This window comes from Gouania willdenowi, chromosome 4 (genome assembly GCF_900634775.1).
Source record: "Gouania willdenowi chromosome 4, fGouWil2.1, whole genome shotgun sequence".
NCBI classification, from domain to species: domain Eukaryota; kingdom Metazoa; phylum Chordata; class Actinopteri; order Blenniiformes; family Gobiesocidae; genus Gouania; species Gouania willdenowi.
The window spans coordinates 26,919,048-26,942,504 of record NC_041047.1 but is presented as its reverse complement, the minus strand read 5'-3'; the positions used below and the strand labels follow the sequence as shown (position 1 = coordinate 26,942,504).

The 23,457-nt window shown below is 39.9% G+C and overlaps 1 protein-coding gene across 2 annotated transcripts in view; it reads right to left on the bottom strand.

The window, feature by feature from the left end:
• Positions 1-23,457, bottom strand: part of yjefn3 (YjeF N-terminal domain containing 3) — a 93,468-nt gene that overhangs the window by 54,704 nt on the left and 15,307 nt on the right. The gene's annotated exons all lie outside the window — the stretch shown is intronic.

The following is a 23,457-nucleotide window of genomic DNA, read 5'->3' as shown; positions in this document are numbered from 1 at the left end:
ATTATTATTATTATTATTATTATACATCCACTTACAACATGCACTGATGTTGCAGGGACACAGCTTCTCCGTAAGGGATTCTGTGGGTCTTTGTGTAATTTATGAACCATAAATGCAATGTTTAAGTCAAGGCACTGGAATAAAAACATGAGCTTAATTTAAACCCTTAATGGAAGAGAATGAAGACATGTACTGTAGCTGTTTGCCAAAACAGAACCTCCAATCTGATAAATATGATGAAAACCTTTTTAAAACAGTCCCAGATACCCCAATCCACTGTCTCCCTATGCCACATGTGTCAAACTCAATTCGGCCAACAGGAATTTCCAACAGGAAAACATTATTTATTGTGTAAATTACAAAAAAATTTCCAGTTGTAGATATCTCAAATTTAGCAACTCCACAATATATTTAGTGGCTTGCATGTTTCTTTTGTTTATATCACATGAATGCAGTCATTTTTAATTGCAAATTGTGGAAAGAATTTAAAATTTTTCAACAAGTCTTGCAATTTCTTACAAACAATTCCACAAAATTCCTCTAAATTACACAAACATCATTAACAAAATTAATATTTTTTTCAAGTGAATTGAACCGATATTGAATAACAAGGGCACAATAATGTTATCGTTATAGTTTATTTTTTTCCCCCACCTTTAATCTACGGCCCATTTGAGGTCAAACTGGTCCATATTTGGCCCCTGAACTAAAATAAGTTCTGACACCCCTGCACTATGCAGTACGCTGATCTTTTTGAAACCCAGATTGGAGTTTTTCAAAAATAATGCTGTTGTCCAGTGTGGCTAAAAGCTGCGCTGATACAAACTGATGCAAAATCTAGACATCACACTGTCACCCGTGGGGTCCCCCAAGGCTCCGTACTCGGTCCAACCCTCTTCACCATCTACATGCTCCCCCTGGGTCATGTCGTCAGCAGGCATGGAATTATATTCATTGCTATGCTGACGACACACAACTATATCTTAAAATCCCTCCCCCCTGCTCCCCCTCTGCCACGGCTGCCCGCCTCAGCTCCGGCCTGGAGGAGATAGGGGCGTGGATGAGTCAAAACTTCCTGCTGCTAAATGGCTCAAAAACAGAAGCCATTCAAACTGGAACCCCTCATCAACTCTGCTCCTCCCCAATCACCTCTGTTTTGTTTTCTGGACACACCATCCCCCTCTCTCCCTCTGTCACAAACCTGGGGGTTAAATTTGACCCCACCTTTCCTTTGACAGTCATGTCACCTCCATTTGCAAAACTTCTTTTTTTCACCTTTTCCAAACTGCGCCCCTCCCTCTCCCTTCCTGCTGCAGAGAAGCTCGTCCACGCCTTTGTCTCCTCCAGGCTGGACTACTGTAACGCACTCCTCATCGGGATCCCTGGCAGGAGCCTCCAAAAACTCCAGTATGTGCAGAACAGTGCTGCCAGGGTCCTGATGAGGGTGCGGAAACATGAGCACATCACCCCCATCCTCCGTACACTGCACTGGCTCCCCATTCAGTCCGGCATAGAATATAAGATCCTCCTGCACACCCATCACTGTCTGCACGGTACAGCCCCCGTTTACCTCACTGATCTGCTCACACTACACACCTCAACCAGGACCCGGTCAGGCCAACAGCACCGTCTGATCACGCCCAGGACACGGCTCAAAACAATGGGCGACAAGGCCTTTGAAGCTGCTGCCCCCCTGCTTGTGGAAAGCCCTCCCAGAGCACCTCAGAGCCCCGCAAACGGTGGACATTTTTAAGAAAAAACTTGAATATCAAACTTAAATTACAGAAACTTATTTTAACAGTTAATGCCTCTTTTAGTCCTGTCTTTTAATATATGTTGTGTTTTATTTTTTTTTAATCCTGTAGCACTTTGAGGTTTGGCACCAAATGTAAAGTGCGTTACAAATAAAATGTGATATTATTATTAAAATTTTCAACAACAAAAAAAAGTGACTTTAAAAATCCATTTTAAAATGGGTCTATAACTTTGCGGGAGGGTCTCGTCTTTAAAAGAGGGTTCACACAAGTGGATTTAAAATAAACAGGGACACAGCCAGAGGACAAAGAACTTAAACATTCAGAGACCATTCAGAGACCAACAAATTCTAAAATTTACAATAAAGACTTTGTAGGAAGTATGTCAAGAGGGCTGGAAGTATAACTTTCCTACTCTATACAGTTTGTAGAAGTTCAGGTAGGCTAATGGGGTCAAAGTCATTTAAAATGTGTAGTGGTTGACAGACATATGAGAGTGTGTGCCCTTGGGGGTGATTAAGGTGATGGAGGCCCTGATAGACTCCACTTTATCAGTAAAATAGCAATGTCACAAGAGAAGATGACATAGCAATAGACGCAGTCAAAAAGGACAAATCAATTACTATCCTCCTGATAAACAAAGGCAGAATAACAGTAAATAAGGACACACAAACAAAGCACATACGGAAAATTCTCAAGAAAAAAACCCACAGAAGAAAAGGGAAAAAAAACTCTTAAAACCCCTCCTCAAACCGTCACTGGTAACCAACGCATTTGACCATTTAGTGCCCACAACAAACATCACAGGTAGCATTTTATTTATGTATTGCAAACATTTTGCTCTTGGGTTTCACTAATAATTATGTTTAAAGCATCTGTGTTTTGTTGCACTAATACGGTACATAAGGCAACGAAATGCACTTTTCCTACCCATTTCATATTCAGTCAATGTGGTTTGTTTTTAAAGAAAGTTTAAATTATGAAATGCCAAATTGTTTTTTTTTTTATGCTCATTTTCCCCAAATGAGCCAAGTATGTTTTATTAAAACATTTTGTTAAGCTTAGTTAATCAGTGTTATTCAAAATAATAGATTGAAGTTGTTTGAAATGTTTTAGGGCCTTTATTTAAAATAGTGTTTTGAAATGTAAATCAGTCCAACGCCTATTAGCTGTACCAACTAGAAGGAAAGTCATTAAAACAACATGATTTTTTATCAATCAAACCATTAAAAATGTATGTAATTAATTGAACAAGATTATTTTAGATGGAAGTAGATGATCCATCAAGACTGGATTTTGTCGTGTTGATGCGTTTGACCAATGTAGATGGGAGAACATTTTATCAAAGTGTAAGTACACATCAGGTTTTTGCTGACCTGCCACTAGGGAAAAAAACGCCTTGATTATGGCCATTGCTCCAAGAGTAGTTAAGACACGCCCAATCACAGCAGCCCGGAACACCACCTCACACACACACATAAATCAGGAAGACACACAGTGACAAGAAGTACACGCACGTCTGCAAACAGATAAGCACACAATGTGTCTGTATATACACACATAGCTTGATGAACCCTCTGATTAGATTCACACACATCACTGCAGCAGAACGCAGTCTGCATGGAGCTGTCAATCAATGCTCGCCAAGGGCTGAGAGAGCAGGAAACACAAGTCCCTCCTAGCAGGTTTTATAGGAGGGGCGGGGCCAACAGTGACGGTTAGTGATGTCACCGAAAAGCAAAAATGCAGAAGCAGAGACAGACTTAGCTGCATTATAACATAACATTTTGGAGAATAAGAGTGAAAATTAAAGATAAAGAGCAGAAAAAATGGACAGAGCTGTTGTTACCAGCAGAAACGAGCCACAGCTGAGTAGAAACTTGAACTCAGTAATTTACCAGGCCTCCCAACCATGGTTTGGGTACGACCTGGCGGAAGTTAACAGTTTTCAGCTTGTCGGCATAAAAATGGAAGGAAACGCCATGTTGCTGAATGAGGTGCCCCAAATTCCCAATGGATACATCTCCACTGCACTACGGCTCCGATCCGGTTTTGTTCCACTGTCTGTTGTTTTGCGATCCCCACCGGTTGCGTTTTGAGTGCGGCGGTCGGACGACTGACGTCACGAGACCGAGGAGTTCTCGCTATATTTACATTATCACGCGAGAACGCAATTAAATGTATGTGTTATCAACGCAACAACAAACAGAAAGCCAGGTTAGTGTTCCTAACGAAGGAGTACAAGAAGGTTGGACTTGTCTCTTCACAATGGGTAAGTAGCCTGTTTATATATAAATGCTCTTAATTAATTTATTGTTTGTGTTAGATTTTCTATTTGTTTAGAGAGTGCTTTTTTTTATTAAATTTACCTTTTGTTGTTGTTGTTGTTGTCCTAGCCACCTTTTTTTACATTTTGGTGATGTAGTGTAGTTACTTTAAATATGATCTGAAGTGTTTTATTTTGAAAAGTAACCAAACATTTTAATGTTGAGTATGTGCTTAACTTCCTGTTTTGCTATATTCGCTCTCTGCTGAGTTGATCCGTTGTGCTCCGCCAGAAATAGAAGTCCTGCGTAGCTCTGCCGGAGGGCTCCAGACTGTCTGAGCTGGTACGGAGCAGATACGCAGCGCACCGGACCCGCTGGAAATGAACACATAATCTAAAGTGAAATCAATCAAGAGACGTAACGCAGCAAACTCGTATCCTGTGGAAATTGGGGGTGAGGCACACCATCCTTAATGCTTCAAAAACCTGCTTTAATAGGACTTAGTATTGTTCTATGGTTTACACAGTTTGGGCCACGGATGTTGATCCAACACACGTGTAGAAACCCAGCTTAGCCATTTAAGAGTTAGACAAATAGATGTCAAAACTCTTCAAAATTGCAGGCACACATAATCATCAAAGCCAACAATGAGCTTTGGTTTATAAAAGGTGTTGATTGGCTTTAATTTTCACTCAGTAGAGATTGATTGGCTCTGCAATTACGCTAACATCTGCAGACAGATACAAAAGCAAAGTGGTTCTAAATCCATGGTCTACGTGGACTACGTGATATGCATGCAAATATTTATGTTCCACATGAGCATATGGAGAAAAGACTTCAACAGTCAAAAAAATAAGCAATATTAGTGAGAAAATAGACAATATTCAGTTTAGAGTTGTGAAGTATTGAGACATCTAGTTTATTTATTTAGCACAGCCGCCTCACAGCAAGAAGGTCCTAGGTTCAAGCCCTGGGGTGGACACTTGGGTCCTTTCTGTATGGAGTTTGTATGTTCTCCCTGTGCTTGCATGGGTTTTCTCCAGGTACTCGGGCTTCCTCCCGCAATCCAAAAACATGACTGGTTGATTGGAGTCTCTAAATTGCCTGTAGAAGGGAATGTGAGTGTGAGTGGCTGTGTCTGTGTGTGTTGCCCTGCGATGGAATGGCACCCTGTAAAGGGTGTACCCCGGCCTGACGTCCATTGAGAGCTGGAGACTCCCGCAGGCTGCGACCCTGAAAGAAGGAGCAAGCTGGTCTGAACATAGATGGATGGATGGGTGGATCTATTGTGCAGGTTCTTTATGTTTGTTAACAATTGGTTTAGAATTGGCCCTGTGTTGTTTTGCAATATTTTACAGTTCAAGATTTTAAAGGCACACTGTGTACCTTTTGGCCACTAGGGGCGCTCGACCGGTAACTTTCACGCAAGCGCCCCTAGTGGCCACAAGCAAGCAGGACTGTTGCAAAAATCACCAAACAGTCAGTCGGGCCAGCCTCCCTTGTCTTATGATTGTGTATGCGGACAGTAGTTGACCGGTAACGTCGGGATAAGGATTGGCTCTCACGGCTGGGCTCGAGCCGCAGCTACAGTCTATGACCCGTCCGACCCTGGCTGCCACTCTGACCCCCGGCGAAGGGGGCCGGCAACGGCGGCGAAGCCAGGGAGTCGGGGGGAAGTGCCAATTACGCGGTGAGGCGGGCCGAGCACCGGTTCTCCAAGGACGGGGAGAAGAGTGCGGCGGGGGCGGCTGCTCCTCCAGCCCATAGACTGTAGCCGCAGCGTGAGCCCAGCCCTTAGAGCCAATCCTTGTCCCGAAGCTACCCATCTGACTTGCCGACTTCCCTTACTAAAGAATCCATGTTTAACTGAACTATCGCAGCGATTAGTGCACCATTAACCCAACACGAAACTAAATAATTTTGGCTGTAAACAGAGGCTACACTCGTTTCAGCTGCCCACAGCAATGGCGCCGGGTCAAGAAATGCCTGTATGTTGTGACGTCACATGGGAACTATATATATTCGAGCCTGTGGTCACGTGACTGCTGTAAAGTGAAACGTTCTCCAGGCATTCTCCAGGTCACATGACCTGGCCAACGACTGTCGGTTTTCTCCAAACTTACATGGGAGGTAGAGGGAAGCCCCACTCGGAGCATTGATACTGTCAAGCGCTGTATATTAGCCTGAGGAATCATTGAAAATACAGTAACTCATATGGGTCAACTCTTTAGGTCAAAAAGTCCACAGTGTGCCTTTAAATAACTTGGACATTTGAATGTTTTTCTCGTAACTGTTACTAGTTTGAAAAAGCAGTGTTGTGCTGGCCTGATGATGGAACAGCATAGAGTGCAGGCAGAAGAAAAGCCTAACTTCTATTGAACTTGACACTGTTTTTTCATCTCTCTCTTGTTATTAAATGTTGGTAGAAGAAGATGGACCTGCCTCAAGGGGTTCGTTTTAGGAGTAAAAACATTATCAAACTACATGATTGCAAAAGACTTTTATGTTTGTGGCTAATGGATTTCCTGCATCTGGACCTATGGGAATGTCTGTAATGACTAACACACATGTGGCTCTGACATTGAGACATTGACTAATAGGATGGAAGAAAGCAGTCAGATGTACACACTGTCCTCTCCATGACCAAACAACACGTGCACAACCCTTTCCCTTGACTTTTCTTTTTTTAGTACACAAATTCTGCCATCTCACATCTTCTTATCAGCCATAAATAAGTTATTATCTCTTGTTTGCCTTATTTTCTTCATCCAAAAAATTATTTCCGGACCTGATGGAACCTTTCCTGCCTCTTCGATGGTCAAAAAAGTTGCACAGATTATTGGACAGATTCATACCTTTACTGTTGCCAAGTTCCTTGACATAGACTTGGAGAGAACTCTGTTACATGACTCATCTATGTGGCAAAAAGTAATCATTAGGTAGCATTTAAATTAAATTCAAATTAAGTGTTAGAATGTTAATGTTCTGAACTGTTTTTTTTTTTTCCAACATTCTGCTGTTTCTATGACTTTATTTTCTGTTTATTCATTCACATTCACTTGATCACCCCACATAAAGGGTAGTTTACCTGTATTTAGTTGATATATTTTACTGGTTCCATTGAGTTGAGTCATACTGGTATATGATCCAACTTTCAAAGTCATTTTTGTTTAAATATTTTACTCGTAATTATAAGATTTATTCGCAAACATTCCAATTCAAAACCAGATACTTCTACATTGTGGGGAAATAGGAGTATTTTATTGGCCTCGACCACATGTTTTAAACTCAAGGTCCGCGGACCAAATTCTGCCCGCAGGAAATAAGAATGATGGAGAAAACATGAATCATTGTGTAAATTACCAACTAATGCAGTTGCAGATGTTTCAGCCCCTGCAAATACACAGGTTAAATGAAATTCCACAATATTTGCAGGGATCACAGTTTCCCATGCTCACGGTATATCACATAATAGCAGACATTTTAAATCAATAAATTGTTGAACAAACTCTCACTTTTCCAAAGTCCTGGAAATGTTCCTTTTTATTCCCCATTATCATTTTTTTTAAAAGTTGTCAGAAATTCATGGAAATTTAAAGTAGAAGATTCTGCAGGGATTGATTTAATCATTTATATATCAGTCATACGTGGAAGTGCAAACTAGAGCACATTAATGTTGAAATGACACGTTTTGAAACTACTTTGTAAATCGGCCCCTGAACTTAAATTAGTTTTTGATACCATGGAAAGAATCAAGTTTCAAAGAATTATGTTAGTACAGATTGACGGAAAATTAAGACTTTTTCAGTCGGATTATGGGTTATTGCAGTCTGAGGTTGACATGTATGAAAAATACTCATTTTTCTTCTTCGTATAGATGAGCCATTTGATCCATCGATGTCACACATCCCATCACCGTGATGCAGAATTCACCAAGCGTGAAATTGTTTATACACTACAGGGAATGTGAGCACTGATATGTTGCCAAAGTAATACTTGTCTTATTTTTTATCATTGGTAGATGATTCCAGTCCAAAAAAAAGCTGTCAAGACGTGTTTCTTTTATCGGGACTCAGACTGGACACAGGTAGAACACTTTCATTAAATCTCAGGCTTTCTGCAGAAATGAGCAACGACTGTGTAAACAAAGATCTGTGAACTCAAAGGCCAACATAACAGGGATAGTATTAGTTATTATATTAAAGCATAGCAGTATAGTGTTTCTCCTCTCCCCCATGTTTTGATCTGCTCTTTCTGTGGAAATGTTTTTATTTGACTGTGTGTTGATTTTTTGTTCTGTCTGGCTCTGCATGGTGCCATCATTCCTGCAGTGTGTCACGATTAGCCTCTTCTGCTGACTCTCAGGTCACCATGGAGTCAGCACTTAGCAACTGTCCATCAAATAGAAAAAGTAGATTCACTGCCTCTTCACTGATAGTTTCATCTCAGTCGGTCTCAATCGCGACTCTCTGTATGAATGAAATGCCCTCCTGCTAGTTATAAGGTGTTTAATAGTCTAAAAATAGTGCGTTATCATTATGCTGTGTGCTCTTTATCTAGAGCCGCTGATATTAAAGGGATTCTCTGCTGGATTTACAAAAGTGGCTCCAAATGTTACAATTTCAAATGTATTCGTGGAAAAAAAAAAAGCCCCTTAAGATGCAACATCTCGTTTTCGAGGGGGACGAAGAATATATAACATTTTACATACAGCAGATTACATAACACAAAACAACCAAGACTGACAAATAAACAGTTTTGCCCACAAGCTACAATCTCCCACCACCCCACATCTCAGGGTATATATACATATAGATTTACACATAACTGTATACATTATATAGATTAGGAGTGTGATGATATCTCGATAGGGTGATATATCGCAATATTTTTTTGCACGATCGATTATCAAATATCCTCGCGCTGTGTTTGTTGAAGGAACCAATTTATTGTTTATTGGAATGTTGCACTATAATGGTGTCACTGGTAAGAAAGACCCTATTTTTTGTTTATGGAAAGCACTATTGGAGTTACGTATTTGTTTACATTGGTATGTTGACACTTATTTACAGAAATGTTGCACTAAAACAGTGTCACTGTTCATAGGACACTTTTTGAATTTATTGTTTTTCAGAAATATAAAATAAAAAGTGTATTTTTTCACTTAATCTTTTTTTTTTCTTGGTATGTCATAGATTATCGTCGATTGATCTCTGACCAATATATGGATAATTGCAGTATCGTCATATCGTGAGATAATTGTTATCGTAAGCTTTGTATCGCGTATCGTATGGTGAGGTACCCAAAGGTTCCCACCCCTAATATAGATACACATACGTCATACAACCAAATACAACCGATATATACTTATACATACATGCACATACTGTATAATACACGACAATACATATACATAAGGACAGGTTTACGCACATAGGCACACATATAGCATATACATTACGTATATATACTGTAGCTATATACTGTAACACACAGTTATTATTACAGTTAATCTATACTGCTGCTTTCTGCACACTAAGAAATTATTGATAATTGAGGAAATCAATTGCTGCAGGTCTGATCAGCCAGCCAATAACCCTTTCTGACTGATTTAGACAGACGTAGATGCAATGGCTCAAATGAATGTTCAATGTCAGGATCATTCACTCTCATCTCCTTCTTGATTTGACTTGTCTGTTGGTTGATAATATATCAACTTTTATGCTTTTGGTCTTTTTTTTACATTTGATTTGTGTTCAACACCTGAGCTACAGGCACCACATTTAAATAAACAACTTTCTAAGTGCAGTGTTTTGCACAGTGGCCTGGGCTGTCACAGCCTCCATCAGCAGCTAAAACAACATCCTCCTCTTTGACCTTCAAATCCCTGGGAATATCAAGTTGTTGTTGTTCCCAGGTTTTTTTTTTTAACAACAGGAAAAACATAGCTCTCTCTTAAATTAGAATAAAATAGGTCCCCTTTTTCATTTATTTTGAAAGGGCTTTTAATTTGCAGAAGGGGATGCTTCTTTAATGCCGGCCACATAAGGCTGTGATTGCAGTGATTTTTACAGTTTGAGTGATAACTGTGAGCTTTCATTTTGTAGCTCGATGGTGTACTCTGAAATTATTAAAGAGCCAAACTTGATGAAAAATCACTTCAGCTTTTCCTTGTACACTAGGAAAACTCGCTTTTCACGGGTGCTGTGAGTTGTGATTTTTTGTTTGATTGTTGTGACTCCTGAGAGCTAAACCAGAGCTAGTCACACTTGGGTCATATATCTACGGGGCTTCCAAACAGGGGTTTCGTAAGGTTTCGTTTCATTTATTCAGACAACTTTTTTCAGGAAGTTTACTCTGATCTCCTGACATGTTTCGACTGTCAACTGCCAGTTTTCCTCAGAGGTGTCTGCTGATGTCTTTGTCGGAGTTTTGTCCATGACTTCTGTGCAATAATTCCAGCAAGTTCATTTTGTCCTCTTGTTGAAGACAACTTGACTGAATAAATGAAACCTGAACATATTCAAAAAGAAGACAAGATGAACTTGCTGGAATTATTAACAGTACTATTGCTCAAAAAATACTATATTTTCTTGTAATTTATTGAAACTGGACTATTTTATGCAGTAGAGGCCATTTGTATTTATCTACAACTGAAGTTATTAAATTCCACTTTAAATTCCATTCATTGTTTTGTATTTGTACATTAAAGCTGCACTACCTGATTCTTGAACCATGACAGAGAGGCATGGCTGAATTCGAACCGTAAATCCCGCCGCCCACTCTGGATGCGTCACAAAATGTCCGTACGTCCAAATTACATACAAAGTAAATGGATCGATGCGACCCAGATGCGAAATCTTTCCATTGCAGCAGTGCAGTCCAATCCGCATGTCATGTGCGTTGGCCGCGCGAGTGCGCTCCCGATTTTACGCATATCTGCATACCCGCAAGAGTTGAAGATATTCAACTCCTGCGGCTGTGACGAAAGCCAATCAGAGTCTTTGTTGATGATGACGTCAGGCTGTCAACACGGACACCGGTCTGTTCACCCATTCAAACATGGAGTAGAATCTGTGTGTGACCACCTGGAGCTGTAGGACACGGCCTTTAAAAACGACTAGGAAGGATTTGGCGTCGAGGAGAATCAGCGAGGAGGTGGTAGTAGCAGGTAAAAGTTCTCTCTGTAGTTTATCTTTGAAAGTCGGCACTGAGCTAGGATAGCATTAGCCGCTAATCACACCGGCTTTTTTCACTGGTGATTCATGTTTGTGAGAAGAGAAAAAGGCGAGCAGCTTCTCGCTTCAGCAGTGAAACTCACAGAGTTGAATTCAAATCTTTATTTCGGACACAGCGGCGGTCCATAGAAACAACAAAGTACAAAAGACATACACATGTACACCAAAACAGACAGATATTCCAATATCACATATTTACGTATAAGCTAAAACGCCAATGCCTCCAGAGCCTTGAAGTGAACCGAAGTGTACTCAGGGCAGGGTTTGCCAGTGCAGAAATGATGCCATTTTCAGATTTAGATATTCTACACATAAAGCTGAACATAAGGTTCCTGAGTACAGCAGGACATGTAGAAACACCAGCACTCACAAACATTTGGCTTGCACTGCTCCCTCTCGGCACATTGAGCAGCATCCTCAGGCCATCATTATATGCCACCTTAAGTCTCTGCATGGAACTCCTTTTGTAGTGCCGCCACAAGTGGGCATTATACATTGGGGTGAAAAACGTTTTAAAAAGAGTTATCTTAACAGGCACAGAGCACATACTAAATTTTCTCTTCAGCATATTAGCCTGTGCATACATCATACGGCATTGTCTTTGTATATCCCTATCATCAGACAGGTCGTCACTCAAATAATGTCCGAGGTATTTAACTTCCTCACACGTTTTAAGGACAGTACCAGAGAGAGAGAAGACAGGAAATGATAACTCTTTGTCTTCCTTGCTTCTGACGATCATTATGTTACTCTTTTTACCATTAAATTTAATGTCAAAGTCAGAGCCATATTGGGAACATATTCTGAGTAACTGCTGGAGGCCAGCACTGGATGGACACAGGACAACCAGATCATCTGCGTACATCAATGTGTCGCTGGTGGGCGGTGCTTCACTTCAGACGTGCGTATGATGCGAATGGGAAAATGTTTTGATCCTGCGGACCCTGTGGTCCATTTCGTACGGCAGATGCGTCCACTGCCGCAGAAGATGCATTCAGTGTGAACGCAGCATGATAATCCCTCCCAGTCTTCTCCTCTCTTGGAAATGCACGAAATTGCACACGAGAGCTGAACATGCACTACTGGTAAAACACGTCGCCTGGTGGGCGGTGCTTGACTTCAGACGCACGTATGATGCGAATGGGAACATTTATTTTTTTTTTTTTCTTGTCTGCACATGCTGTCAAAGGTCAACACTACAAGAAGTGCAATTTCGTACGGCAGATGCGTCCGCCGCCGCAGAAGAAGCATTTGGTGTGAACGCAGCATGATAATGCCTCCCAGGCTCCTCCTTTCACGGAAGTGCACAAAATCCTGCACGAAAGCTGAACGTGCACTACCGGTAAAACACGTCGCCACGCAAAAGATGCACACAACATATAGGAAAATGTAACATTATATTACCTGACTAAAAGGAAAACAGCCACTTACGTGTCCACAGTTTGTCCAAGACTGAAAACAAGTTTGCATTGTGCACGCGCTTCACTATATATCGCGGCAGGCAATGAAGAGGCTCCTTTGTGGGCTCTGCTCACCCCTCCTTTCTCTAAATCCTGTGATTGGAGCTGGAGGAGGTGACCGCCAACATTTTGTATTCCGGGCTTTTATTAACTAAACTAAACTATTTAATTATAAGGCACAGACAGCACGCAAACGTAAGCTTTTTTCAGAAATGATTACTTTTACGACATACTATATGATGCTAATAAGAATCTTTTTTTAATTAAAGAAAATAAATCGAGTAGCTTTAAGCCTTAGGGAACCAATGTTCCTAACACAGTTAAGGGTTTGGTAGAGTCCGCTGTTCCACAAATTAAAAAGCATATGAAATTATGGAGAGGGTACTTATGATATGAAGGGGGTACATGGGACAAAAAATATTGGGAACCACTAGCCTATAGGTTCCTCCAGACCTGGCAGTCACAGTCAGTGTTTTTACACTTGATGGTAATAGGTTTATCTTTCAAATCTGGAAACGGATCAACTTGCGAGAAAATTGACATTGCGTCACTCGTTGAAACACTCATTTTGCTTCATTCTACAGTGTTGGGTCCGTTGGACATTTAATGGACCTGGGTTTGCTTTTTAGAAATGCATCTAGTGTCGAGAATAAAAGAAATACACATCAACATATTGACAGCACTATTGTCTATAAACACTATTGAACTGCCTCATGGCATTTCGAAGCAAGAAGCATCGAAATGCTTTGAACAGAGATGGAGATGTTTTGACAGCAACATTATTCCCACAGCATGAATCCAAGCATGGTGTACTTAATCGTCTTTCCGGAAACAAAAAGAGACTAGACTAGGCGCAAGTCTCAAAAAGATTGATGGAACTAGCAGTTGGCAGCAAACTGGGGTAAAACCAGGGAACGTGTTGGTTTTAGACAATTTTCATGTGCTGATTCTGAATATCCATGTTCCCAAAATGAATGTCATGTCCTTTATGCTCAAATTCACTGTTTAAAATGTTTTATGGACATGGTTAGCTTAGAGATGATTTCATATTCGTGCCAACAACTGTGCAGAACCTTGCGATGCAAATGTCCGAAAACTCAGCTTTGATGTACAGCACTATACAGGTGTAAAAAACAGAGTGATACCAGTGAACAACTTGTCTGCATAAAATTAATGATTTCATTCACAAGTATTGCTAATATCATCAACGATTATCTTTGCACAATATGTTGCAGTGCAGGTGTATGTGCTCTGCAGTTTCTCATGTAATGTAATGTGACAGATTTTAAGGACATCCCAAATTGATTTGGCTAAAAGTTTACGAATTAAACTGACATTAGTTTGTTTGTAAAATGCTAAAGATTGGCCAAAATCTATTGTTTTGTCAGCAATTTTGATTTACAATTTAAGAGGTAAAGTACGATGGCTGGGAAGTGTCAGGTGAATGCATTTAAAGGATCGGAAACAAATGCAAAAAGGTCACAACACGAATGCAAAATGGCCACAACGGAAGTGTTTCCGACGGACCGGTATTATGATATGATAGCCTGGTATGAAAAATATAAGAGTATCATAATCAAATTTCACTTACTTTCATACGTGTTTTGATGTCTTCTTCTTGTTCTTCTCTGTTCTGGCGGGTTAAAAGCATCCGCCAGAAACATGTCCGTCTGTAATACCGGTCCGTCGGAAACACTTCCGTTGTGGCCATTTTGCATTTGTGTTCATTTCTTTAAATGCATTCACCTGACACTTCCCAGCCACCGGCTTTCCGCCATGGAAGTGTTTCCGACGGACAGGTATTACAGACGGACACGTTTCTGGCGAATGTTTTTAACCTGCCAGAACAGAGAAGAACAAGAAGAAGACATCAAAACACGTATGAAAGTAAGTGAAATTTGATTAGGATACTGTTATATTTTTCATATCAGGCTATCATATCATAATACCGGTCCGTCGAAAACACTTCCGTTGCGGAAACACTTCCGTTGTGGCCATTTTGCATTTGTGTTGTGACCTTTTTGCAACTTGAGCCACCGTAGTAAAGGGCTCAAGTTACAGCTTGGGAACATTGATATTCTGAACCAGCATACCCAAATTGATCAGTTAAGCTTGGTCTCCAACTTTTACCCACAAATGTTCCTAACATTCACCTTTTTGAGATTTGGGCCTAGTCTAAATCAGGCTCTTTACCTTTTCCTACCAAGATGCTAGCCTATTTTGAATCTAAGAGCTAACAAAATGTTCCAAAATCAGACAGAATGCTCAACTCCAACAGCAAACAATGGGTTTCGTCGAGGCAGTTCGCCCGGATGCAGTCATCAACCCATAATGCTTTGCTGACTAAGATGGATGCCCTCCTGTGTTTTTAACTGAAAATGAGGCTCATCTTTGAAGGGCTATTGGTTCATGTAAAACTTTTTTTTTTTTTTTGTTTTCAGCACAGTTCCTTTAATATGAACAAGTAGAACATTTTAGAATTTACTTGTAAAAACAATTGATTGTTTGATTGATGTCTTTATTTCAAACATGTAAAATGATAAAAGAACAATCGTTTTAAAAACCGAAAATGACAAATGATGAATTACAACAGCAGAAATAGACCACTGATTTGATCCACCAACACTTAAACTTCTCAATTTGCATGTGTGAAAAGGAGTAGAAAGAAGTGTAAACCCCTTTAATCAATACCCATTTTGCTCTTTTAAGGAGAACTAATAATACAATGAATAACCCATATATCATTAAACAATCTACATATTAACAATTAGCCCATAGCTAATAATTAAAACAATGAAAGATCCTTTTAACACACAATCAAGCCAGCAGTTGATGGATTGACCTTTTCTACAAAACGTTAACTCCAGTTTCCATTTGTAAAATCTATTGATGAAAGAATGTGATAGGAAGCAACACAGCACAAACCATGTTTGAACTCTGAATATTTCATAGACAGCGATAAATAAAATAGAGCAGAATTCCAGCTTCTGCAGAGCCAGACACTGAACTTAATTACTGAGAATTGGGAAAGCCTTCTTGGCTGCAAGCCTCGCCGTGTACTCTCACACAGTCTGAGGACAAATGCAAATAGAGGCAGAAAAACCACACAGATCAGACAGCCACAGCAAGAAAATAGAGTGACGAGTGCCATTTTGATTTATCTATTTTTATTCAGTGTTCAGAAAGAGTGCATGGGGAGCAATGTCTCGACGATGATTGAATATAACAAAAAAATAAATAAAAGAAGCCAATTCAACTGTAGGGTGTTTTTTTTTTATTTTCTCTCTCTCAGTGTGTGTCTTTTCTCCATAAATAAAGTCACTTGCCTCCTCTGCCTTACATTCCCTTTACTATTCACTGTGACGATATGATATCCCGTGAGGGTGTTTGTCAGTCAGGCCTCTCATCTCTGTTTAGCCTCAAGTCTGCTTGCAGGCTGTGGATTCTGTCAGATAATATAAAGTCTAGTCACAGAGTCCTGTCCTTGGTCTGCTGTCTGTGATGGATCTCTGACCTCTGTTCTGTTAGCAGTCTGGACTGCAAGGGAATCATTTTGCCTTGGAACTAAGTCTGATTCTTCCATCCTAGTAACAATGAAAGGCTCAACCTGGAGACATTGGTCATGTATCGTTGTTATGCTGGAGTATGTTTCTTTGGCAACTACAATCTTCTTATAAATCAAGTACAACTCTGCCTCAACCTTTCTGAAACCGTGAGCGACTTCATCGTTATTGATTAATCCAAAGGGTTACCAGTTATATATACTAAGATTTCACGGATTTACTTTAATCAGAAGGAAAGATAATAAACCTTGATTAGCATTAATTCAAAAAAGTAAGAAATACTTAACATGCAACACTTTATTCATCTTAATTTCTGCAATTGTTTCATTTTCAAATGACCACTACAGAAACATTTCATCAGAAATCATGTTTATATTTTACTACTTTATTATCTTAACTTATTTTTAGTTTGTTTCTACTATAATGTGGGCACTTGTATTTAATTAACAGTCTTTTACTTACTTAAAGGCACACTGTGTAACTTTTGGCCACTAGGGTTCTTAGACTTTACATCAAGCGCCCCTTGTGGCCACAAGCGCCGCAGCACTGTCGCAAAAATCAACAAACAGTCAGTTGGACCCAGCCTCCGTTGTATGTATGCAGACAGTAGTTGACCTGTAACTTCAGGATAATGATTGGCTCTAAGGGCTGGGGTGTGAAGCAGGACTGGGCTGTCGCCGCCACCACCCTCCTCTCCCCACCGCTGGCCTTGCTGCCATCGTCAGGCCCATTCGCCGAGGGTCGGCGCGGCGGCTTGGGTCGGGGCGGATGGAGGACGGGTGACCCCGCACCACCAACGCGGCAAGGTGGGCCAAGCACCGGGTCTCTGGCGGCGGCTGCTCCTCCAGCCCATGCTCCAGCCCATAGACTGTAGCCGCGGCGTGAGCCCAGCCTCGCTTCACACTCTAGCCCGACCGACCCAGCCCTGAAAACCAATTCTTATCCCGAAGTTACGGATCTGACTTGCCGACTTCCCTTACTAAAGAATCCACGTTTAACTGAACTATCGAGGTGATTAGAGCACAAATAACCCAACACGAAACTACCATTTTGTGCTCTTTTGGCTGTAAACAGAGGCTAACTCGTTTCTGCTGCCAACAACAATGGCGCCGGATGTTGTGACAACATGTGGGAACTATGTATATCCGAGTCTGTGGTCACATGACTGCCGTAAAGTGAAACGTTCTCCAGGTCACATGACCTGGCCATAGATGGTCCGTCTCTCCAAACTTACATATTTCAAGAGGGAAGCCCCACTCGGAGCATTGATACTGTCAAACGCTATATACTGGCCTGAGGAATCATTTAAAATAACTCATATGGGTCAACTTTTTAGGTCAAAAAGTCTGCGGTGTGCCTTTAAAGGGGACATATCATGGTTTTAAATCCTTCCTTTTTACATATAAATCATACAGTTGTGGTCTATATAAAGCGGAACTGCAATGCTTGGGTCTGAATTCCTCATTATTATAGCTCCACAGACCCCTTTTCTACCCCTTTTCTGATGTGCTTCTGAGAGCAACTCGTTTTGGTGCGGTCTCTTTAAATTAAATGAGACACTCCATACCCCGCCCACTCTTCAGGTGACACTCGGTTCAACTCCACCCTGCTCGGCCATTTTTGCAGTTTGATAGAAGAGATACGGCTATGTAGCGGTGCATAAACTTTTTATTCAGAGGTTATTTACAAAATGTCAACAAAAGAAGACTTGTCCATCCAGCCTTACATGTTCCAGCCAGAGTCTGACCCAGCGGAGCGAGATGAAAATGAAGATGATGAACCTGCAGAACCCTAACAAGTGAGCTAACACAAGCACCGAGCTAACGCTAGCGCCAAGCTAACGTCACGAAATGCATTTTAATACAGTCTTTTCATAGACAAAAACGGCAAAATGAAATGACTAATGAAAACTTTAGATTTAAATTAAATCACGTAGGCCATATCATCAAGGATCTAAAACGAGCACACAGTGCTAACATATGAAGACGGTGCAACTGCTAATGCTAACAAAACAATGACAGGGACGTCTTATCATCACACTTTTTAGCGTTATTTACAGCTTACCGAAGTGCTCTGTTCGTCATCTCCAAAGATAGAAGGAATTGACCCCTCAATCAGACAAAGTCTTTCTGCAAATCCTTCTTCATACTGGTGGAGGTTGATGAAGCAGTCATCCTTGAAGTGCTTCGCACACACAAAAATGACCTTACCCACAGATGTGGGTACATTTCCGTGAAAAATAAAACTCAACCAGGCACTTTGAAAAGGTTCCGATGCTGGGAGACGGTGTAATGAAGCGTGTGGGTTTCTACATCCAACAACCGAACATTCTGATTTCTCCTCTCGTAACTTCAGCATCCTTGAGCTTGGACTACAAAATAAAAGCGGGAAATAAAAATGGCGGATTGCTCGAAGTGTTGGACCTGGAGTTGATGTCCTAATTTGGCAGTTCCGCTGCAAATACTGTGACATTATTGTTCAAAAAACGTAATAGAGAATAGAAAAATCGAAACAGATTGAAAAATATGAGCAAAACAGAATATAAAGATATCTACGGAGCACCTGAAGAGACTAATTTGATTTTTTCTGTACTTCTAAGCACTCTAAATATACAACAAAATGCATTTAAGGGCTAAAAAAGTGGATTTAGCATGATATGTCCCCTATGTTTAGTATTTATTATTTTTAATTTGTAATATTTCTCGAGCTTCTGTGACATGAGTCATTTCCATCTGGAATAGATAAAGTTATTCTGATTCTGATACAATGCAACAATTATGTAAGATTTTATAAAACATTTTTAAAAAATATCTAAATCTAAACACCAAATCTGCACCATCTTTAACAAAAACCTATCTGTGATACTTGAACAAATTTGTCACAATGTTTAAATGAAAATAAATATGTAAAGATGATTAATATTAAAATAAAACCTACTCTACTAAGACACTGACGACATCCGTCATCTGTATTTATTGTTATACCATTTCTCTCTTCATGGCTTTTCCTTCATTATTTTCTCCCCTTTCTTATTCAGCCTTTCCACATTGATTTTCCCGTGAGAAATGACATAAGTACGCATCTTGTATGCGTTATTTTCATTTTGTCACACACGTGTTTCCAGTTCCAGTCACATCCCTGGGATCCGATCTAACTCCTGTCAATGTGCCCCTCAACAGGGAGAAGCAGAAAACTACGGAGGAGGAAGAATCTAAACCTAGAAAATGCATGTGACAAAAACAAAGAGAAATGATCATATCAGAAGAATGACACGCTTTCATTGAATGAAATTCTGAACTTTAGTTTGTATCACATGCTGAAATATGTGACAGAAATTTTAAATGAACCCATTCAAACCTGATTCATTACAAAATGACCCAAATGGAGGCACCATGGCAACACTGAAGACAATGCAGGTCTCTTCTAGCATGCAAATTCAACTCACAGTGTGGAGCTGATGCTTTAAGTCGTCTTAAAAACCCAATGAATATCTAGATAAAATTAAAAGATCCCGAATGGAAAACGTTACCAGGTCTTCTGTGCTTTCTGTGCAGTCTATTTTATTTACAAGTATCAGAAGAACCCAGCCAGGGAAAATTAGCATTCTGTGCTCTGTGCATAATTATGATATACATCAACATAGTTTTGTGTATTACTTGAATAGTGATCTCCGAAATTGTGAGTGCACTGTATTGATTTCAGGTGGTGCCTTCCTGTATCACATCAGCATTAATGGACATGTCCATTGATCTCTTCTCAAAAAGTCAGTTTGTGTGAGTGCCAAAATGGCTTTAAACCGTTTATTGTGAAGCGAATGAGTGAATATATAGGCCAAGCCAAACACAGGCAGTTACAAATGTGACATAATGCCTTGTTTGTTTCACTGTTATCTTCTATGTCAAATGAGTCAAACTCAAGGCTCGGGGCCAAATCCAGCCCTTTGGAGCATCCAAATCTGCCTGCAGCAGAAAGTAAAAATGACAGCAAAAATATGAATCATCGTGTAAATGAAACTCAACAATATTTTCAGGAGCTCGCAGTTTTCTCATCGATTGTATCACATGATTGCAGTAATTTTTTAATGTTAAACTGTTGAAAAAACTCAAAATTCGTACAAAATCTTTGAATTTTCTTCAGATTATTACTGTACATAATATGTTTCTTCATTAAATACAAATTGGTCACAAATTTAGGAAATTTAAAGTAAAGATCCCGTTGGGACTGATATCTGTCACTTATTGCTTGGATATGGTTGGTTTCTTATATATTTTGTATTTTATATATATATATATATATATAGACGGACAAGTGCAAACTAAAGCACAATAATGTTGAAATTACTCGTTTTCCCGCATAAAATCTGTGGCCCTCTTCAGATCAAACGGCTTTGTATTTTTGTATTAGTTTGACACCCCGATCTAATCTATATCAAGCTGTCTTGCTTCGGCCTACTCCTTTTGAGCTTTCATCACCATCTAATGATGTATCTTGTGTTTTGTAAAAAAAAAAAAATTTGAATGTAAATTGCTCAAATAAACTCAACTAATATCTCATCAACGTTGCTTTCCTTTATTGTTTGACATTCATTTATTTTCCAGCAATCTTTACCTCACAGAGTTACAGGAGACAACATCCAAGCTAGAAACTACACCTCAGAAATAAATAACAAACCAAAAGTCCAGCTGATGAAGGGCACTCATTAAACAGACATGACAACAAAGACCAAACCTTTTATGCTTCTCTACTGAAGCCATTCTGTTTTTCAATCTAGCAGAAAGCTATCCTTGATGTGTGCCTCCATTACAGGCTGTGGGCTGGTCTGAATGCGTGGAGGACCAGCACACATTAAGGAAGCAGTTCAAGTGTTTGTGTTGAAAACCAGACCCTTTGAGATGGAAAAGACATGTGACAAAGGCAGCGTTTGACAATACACTTTTACTGTCAGGCCTCTTAACTATCCCTATAGTTTACACACACACACACACACACACACACACATATTGGATACACACTCTCTCTCTCGTGCCTATTTTCTTTGCTTGAAAATACACAACTCTCTATGCATGCTTGGTAACAATGTAAATGTCAACTTTGTCCCAAAACACAACTACAAAAGCACTCAAAAATATCAGAATAATTTACCAAACGATAACTACACCAAAGAACTTTCAAAATAAACAAAATTTCATTAAAAACACACAAAACGTCCCCAAAAAACAATCAACATTAAAGAAAAACACACAAAAGGATAACAAAAATACACAAAATGTCTACAAAAATATCAGAAAAATATACAAAATGACAGAAAATGATACAGCATGACAACCCAAATAAACAAAAATAACAGACAAATAACAAAACGACAACAATAACACAAAAAGAGAGAATTAAATACTAAAGGATTGCAGAAACAACAGAAATGCAGATAAAGCCTTTGTTCTTTCCTGTATTTATGTACAGATTGGTCATTATTGTAAATGTTGACATGAATCTTTATAAAGTGGCACATACAGTATTATACAAACTGATTATCATCCAACTGTGCGCGAAAACACTTTTTTCACACACAATATGAATAGCCTTCTTTCAGTATTTCATCATAAAATACCTCATTTAGATGTGGAGCAAACAGTTAAAAACTGTAAGTGCATTTGGATTATGAAAGATAATTGTTGTAACTGATTACAGAAAGATTTGAATTTACAAATATCCATCCAGAAAAACTTGATGCAGAAAGGTTTTTTTTTTTTAATATATTTGCATGGCAGGACAAACAATATCAAAGGCAGGAAACTGGAGCAGACACAGACATGGAGGGAAAGATGAAGACACTCATTCACAAGAAAATTCAAGAACACACATTCTTCAAATAGTCACACAAGATGTGTGTGATTCTAAATATTTGATATCATTTGACATTTGGAGTGAAACGTTTACATTTATACAGCAAAATGAGGTTATTAGGTAAAAGTTATTGAGGCTTAATGTGAACCTGTCAAATATAATTACAGCGTATTGCTTGAGATGGTGTCAGCAGGACCCAGAACACATTGAGGAATTATTTAGATACTCTCCACGCTCGCAGAAATCAAATCACGGTCTATACGTTCAGAGGCTCATAAATCGTTCATTCTCTTTTGCTTGACTATCACTTGCATGGGAGGGCGCCCACACAAGACCTTTATAAATATATAATCTGAGCTCACATTAAGCTAATATGAGGATGAGCCTATGTTTGATATCTGTTCATCTTATGATAAAACAGACAAAACACAAGTGTTATAACTCTAAACCATTGGTTACATTCTGATACAGTCTTATATAATGTGTTCTATTTCATCCTTCCTGACCACCAGAGGTGGTGCTTTAAGCACTGAATGATACCATATCGTGCATGCGCAGGTCGAGTAGCGACGCCAACAAAGTCACGTGTGACCTCTGATGACCCTACAGGTCTATATCTTCCGGTGTCATCAGAGGATCTGTTCCTTTACATCTTCTCACTCACAGATGTTGGACTATCGAAGTAGCTTTGAAATCTGAGCCCGTCGCTAGTAGTCCTGTGATTGTTGTCGGAGCTGCGTTGCTAAGGTCGCCCTCCAAGGGCTGGAATGAGTTCGGCATTTCAGCGTTTTTTCCTTGGATCACAATCACTAAGGTTGGTCGCTGCCTCGGTTTTGATTATCACGGTTTTTCTGCTGTTGCTGACGGTAGTGTGTTCTGCCACATCCAGCATAATTGAGTCTATTTATGTTACAGTTAGTGCAGTGTGTCCACCTGAGCTAACGCGCTACAAAGTGGGGAAGCAACTCTGTTGCACCCTAAGGTCTCTGTTGACAGCCCTTAGTGTTTAGCGGTAGCGTTTTTGCTGGAGCCAGCTTATATTTACCGGCAACACAAGTTTTTTGATGGTGGCGACGTTTTTTTTTCCTTTTCAGGTTGAGGGTGGCGTGTGCGCCCTTATTCCTCATTTAACTGTGCATTGTTTAACCAGGTTAGTGCTGATTACAGTGCTTCTGCTTACAGCAAGCTAGTAGTAGCCACTGTAGTTGTACCGGTTTATTTTTCCTAAACCCTTTGTCGGTGATGGCAGTGTGTGCACTCCCTCTCCAGACATAGGTGCGTCTTGTTTAGTGGTCTGGTGAGGGTGTGTTTGCTCGAACGACGCTTTTGAT